Source organism: Tursiops truncatus, chromosome 6 (assembly GCF_011762595.2).
Source record: "Tursiops truncatus isolate mTurTru1 chromosome 6, mTurTru1.mat.Y, whole genome shotgun sequence".
Lineage (NCBI taxonomy): Eukaryota > Metazoa > Chordata > Mammalia > Artiodactyla > Delphinidae > Tursiops > Tursiops truncatus.
The window spans coordinates 69773542-69778876 of NC_047039.1; the positions used below are offsets into that span (position 1 = coordinate 69773542).

The window sequence follows — 5335 nt, forward strand, 5'->3', positions numbered from 1 at the left end:
TGGATAACATTAGTCAACATATTACAGATGAGCAAATGGAATGTCATATAGATTAAGTCAGGAGGTCACAGCTAATTATCTGATAAATGGTAGAGCCAGGATATAAAATCAGTATAAGGCCCGTGTACTTTCCTTGTTCCATCTGGCCTTGACAAATGCCTACAGCAATATTTCATAAAATGTATTTGCAGGATACTAGTGCCAATAATAGCTCTAGATTTTGTATTTTAAAAGGATTGCATGGTTAAGACTGAGAAACACGGATCCAAAAAAAATTATAACATATTGTATTGAGAGTCTATAATAAAGACACTAATCTAATTCATTCTGTACGGATGAGCAAACGAGCCCATATTAAGACAAATGATTTTCCTAGCATTTCCTCATCTATGGCAGCACAAAAGTTGCCTTTCGAATAGGTGGTTTATTCCAGTATATCAGCCTTATATCAAGGGTAATGGCTTAGCTAGATTCGTGGAGTACAATATTATGTTTTTGAACAATTAGCAACATGATCACCACTCTCCTGAAAATGAGTTACTTCACCTCTTACTACATATTAACACATTACTATGGTGCTGGCTTCACCCTATTCAAACAAAAATGATAAATTTTTTCTTGAATACCTTGTCAGGCACTCATGAATATGGGCAATCTCTAGCATTCTGATTCCATCAGGTAATGAGGAACTTTCATAACAAAGGCTAGAAAAAGCCTGGACTTGAGATCCTCTCTTGCCTACACAGAAAAATGAGGCTGGATATTTAACATTCACTCATATGCCCAGTGAAATGTGCTAAGTATATGTCACTTATTTTTCCAAAATAAATGAAGAAAATGCTTAAAACTTTAACTGTAAATCCAATGAAACACCTACCATTCCTTATTCCAATATTTCCTACTCATCACAGTTATATTAATCTTTGAAGCCCAGTCCGACCAGTAATCACCTACTCAATAACCATGCATGGTTTTTCTATTGTATGCAATACAAAATCCAAATCCCTTAGCCTGTCATTTATGATTTTTCCCAACAGATGGCCCCAGGCTTATTCACTATTCACACCTAATTTCCAGAAAACATCACAACTTGCTATTCTTCCAAATGAGACCCATACTTTATAATTGCTGGGTCTTTGCTCATATTTTTTCCTATGCTCAAAATTCTTTGTTTTCCCCACTGCTTAGCAAAATTTGAATCACTTTTCATCCCAAAGGCAATTTCTATGATAAATTTGTTCTTAATTCCCAAATCAGATATAAGTTGTACTTTTTCTGAATTCTTTGGAAATTTTTTTATAAAACTCATCTAATACATTTACACTCACAATCTTATTTTACTTTGCTAAAATCCAAGAGGAAAGAATTTATACCCAAGCCTCCACTATTATGCTACTGAAGAAACTGATGGTTAGAAAATAGCCCCAGGTGAAGCATATACCAAAGACCAGAAACTGGATTAAAAATAATTTAGCTAAATCCAAAATGTGAGCTTTGCGATAATGATAGTAGGTGACTTTTTTTTTTTCTTTGTCATGCCAATTGTATTTTAGGCCTGTTCTCTTTACTTTTAAAAACAATTCTTTCTTGAAGCTCTTTACTTTCTGGCTCTGGGACCTGATTTTCCTCCCATATCATGTATATTCTTTCTCAGTTTCTTTTTCAAATTTTTTTTTACCTCGTCTCAATCCCTAATTCTTGTAATGTCCCAACCTTGGACTCTTGCTCTTCTTTATTTATACTCACTGTGATAGTTTTAAATACTATCTATGTACTTGTGACTCGAAGATTTACATATCCAACTCCAATCTCTCTGCTGAGCTATGGACTAAAATATTCAACCACCTGCTCAGAACCTCCATTTGGATGTCTAATTTAAAGTTAAACTATTCAAAGGAGATCCTCTCTTTGTCTCCCCTATCAAAGTACATTCCTATACCTTCTCTCTTACCATATCACCAAACAGCATGCAATCTGTCCAGTAGTTCAAACTGAAAACCAGCAATGAACCTTGATTCCTCTTTCTTTCACATTTACCATCAGTAAGTTCTGCTTGTGCCATCACAGTGTCTCACCACTTCTTACCACCTAGATTCTTACCAGGTTTTTCGAAGCCACAACAAAATCTTGCCTAGAACTTATCAAGTTTTTGTAAACAGGTCCTCTTCTTTCAATCCTGCTCCAGTACTGAAAAGCTTCCATCTTCCACTCACCACCATTCTCAACCTCTCTAAGCTGACCTGAACAGACTGAATCTAGATTCAGTCTTGATTCTAGATTGCATTTGGTTTTGGCCAATGGTGAGTGTGTGGGTGGGGCAACAGCAAGAGTTAAGAACAAGACCTTTCCATGCAGAGTGACTTGAGGTTGACCAGTCCCCGAATTTAAGGTCTTAATTTTTATCAGACACTCCTCTTCACACAGCTCTTTCTTTCCCCATTTCACTAACTGCTCCACTCCTCTGTGCTTCTGGGTCCAATAGTGGTAAAAGCTCCCAAGTATTGGCCCTATGTTATTGCTCTATAGTTTACTAATTTGTTGTCTTTATTAACAGTCCTTTTATTAAGCTTTCCACGAAGTAGCAAAATTGAGTGTGGCACTGTGTCCAGCAAGAACTCCAGGTGATACACTACCTATGGCTTGTGCTATATATACACCATCTACAGCTTTTGCTATACATATCAACAATAATTATCTTTAAAAAACCAAAAAGTGAAATCATGAAATTGTTTCCTCTTGAAGCTCTTCTGAGACTTTCTAGTAAGGTCCAAATCTCTAACCATGGCCCTTAAGGCTTCTATGAGCTGGCTCTGGCCATGAATCCAGGTTCATCTCCCACTCTCCCCACTTTCATTCATTTCATTCCTGCTGTCTTGACTTTCCATTTTATTCCTCAAGCAAAAATATACCATACTGAGCTTATTTCTATCTCAGAGCCATTGCATCCTGTTAGTTCTTCCTGAAATGTTCCTCACACACAGGTGATCATTGCTTGCTTCTTCATTTTACTTAGGTATTATTTAGACAGGCCTTCTTAACTACCCTTTCAAAAACAGTCCCCCATTTGTATTTAATATCTAGTTGTTTGCCTGACTTTATTTTTCTCCTAGAATTTATCTCTACCCAAAATTGTATTTTATAGTTATTTGTTTATTTGAATATTGTCTGTTTCATTCACTAGAAGTTTCACAATGTCAAGAATTTTATGTGTCTTAGTTACTGTTATACTCAGAGTAAGAAAACAGTGCCCAGAATATACTAGTGCTATGGAAAAAAAAAGAATGATTTGAGTGCATGAATGAATGAATAAATGAGGTAGTCAGGTAGGTACTATTAGAGTCACCACTTTACAGACAAGGAACTGAGAGTTAACTAGAAAATTGCAAACCTGAGAATACTGAATTATTTTAATAAAGGTAAGAACTATGTATTAATACACGTTTTATTTCCCTTAAGCCCTGACACAGTGCTTGAACATGGCAATCTCTCAATTGATTTATGTTCACTAATGATGGAGGCTTTTTAAAGAAGAGCAATGTGGCAGCAACATGCAGACTGGCTTTGGAAGGGAAGCTGGTTAGAAATTTATCTTAGTACTATGCATGTGTTTCCATATAGTCTCAGACAACATAAATTGATCATTAAAAAGGTATTTTAATAAAGGCATCTATGATTATTACAGTCGAGTATGAAGGCTTTACATGTAGTTATTTACAACTGTTTACCTAGTTTGTAGATTATACAGGCTTTGCTTGCTACTTGTCTTTTGGAAGATCTGCTTTTTGGACATTTCATGGTTCATTAATAAATTTATCAAAGAGTTTATGTAGGAAAAAAAACTATCAGAAATTTCACTGCAGTCACTTCAAAATTTTTATTAGTAGCTCTGATACAAGCAAGTAACAGCATTTTAGAAATAAATGTGATATTATGTTATTTATGTAATATGATATTACCCTTGAATTCAGCTTTACGACTATTTTGCAAACCTATACTGAATATATAATAGTTTATAATGTGATGTGTGCGAATTAAAAAATGTAGATATCAAACCCACTCTATCTTATTGGTTAAGTAGTTAAGGAACACACATGAAGCAAGTAGATATCCAGTTCAAGACAAGATGCTACGCAAACCCACAGGATATACTGGATTAAGTGCAAAAAGTTGTGCAGAAGCTGCTTTAGAGGAAGAAAGTTGACAGAGACAGTCTCGCATGGAGAAAGGAAAATCTTACATGAGCATTCAGCCTGCTGAAGATTCGATAATTACGATGATGGCTTTTCAATGAAGCAAACAGCTATAGCCCGTTTCCACAGAAACCACCGCCTCATCCGTGAAATCCTAAGTGAGAGTGTGGTGCCAGACGTTTGGTCAGTTGTCATAACAGCTAGAATGCAGGTCCTCAAATGACAGGTCCAGTCCTTAATGGTTCATCAGTGAAAACTAGAAGCTGAACTTCTTCAAATAGAGGAGTGACACCAAGAAAAGAAGAGGAAATTCCTGGAAAGCACAGATTCATTTAACAATGAACTTAAAAGCTTGTGTGGTTGAAAGTAGAAGTGGATATGGAAAAATCTGCAGCTGAAATTGCACAGGCTGAGGAACAGGCTCACAAAAAGCAGGAAGAAAGGGAGAAAGAGGCAGCAGCGCAAGCTGAGCACAGCCAGAGCAGTAGTGTTCCTGAGGAGGAGCCAGCAGCTAATAAGACCGAAGAAAAAAAGACAAGAGCGTCCTGAAGGACACAGAGGAGACACTCCTTGAAGAAACGACAGAAAGTCAACAGAATGGTAAAGAAGGCACATCTACTCCTGAGGACGAGGAGAGCGGGCAGGAGGGGGTGGACAGTCTGGCAGAGGAAGGGACCAGTGATAGTAACACGGGCTTGGAGAGCAACAGCGCAACCGTGGAGGAGCCACCAACGGATCCCGTACCAGAAGATGGGAAAAAAGAATGAATATTGCCTTGTTTTATGTGTTCTAAATACTTTTATTAAATGAAAAGATGTTTTTTCAGTTTTTTAAAAAAAATTTGCTTAGGTTCTCCAAGATCATCCTAAAATGTTTTTCATGAATAATTTTGATTTGGTTTAACCAAATATTTACAACCATAGCATGTGACATTTATGTCTAGAGTGATGGAATTTTGTTGTGCTTTGCATGATTGTGAATTTGGTGATTTTGATACTCGTCCAGTTTCTACATTTTTTTTCCCTGAAAAATGAAGAAATAGCTACTAGTCCTTTTGTTACAATATTTTAAAACTACTTAGACCATGGTAATTCCATGAAATGAAGATACTTTCTAACCACAAAAACTTTATGATAAAAAATATC

General features: G+C 36.3%; 1 pseudogene; it reads left to right on the forward strand.

Moving 5' to 3' along the window:
- The first annotated feature begins 4123 nt into the window (after positions 1–4123).
- LOC101338045 (SWI/SNF-related matrix-associated actin-dependent regulator of chromatin subfamily E member 1 pseudogene) lies at positions 4124–4957 on the forward strand (annotated as a pseudogene).
- Positions 4958–5335: the final 378 nt, after the last annotated feature.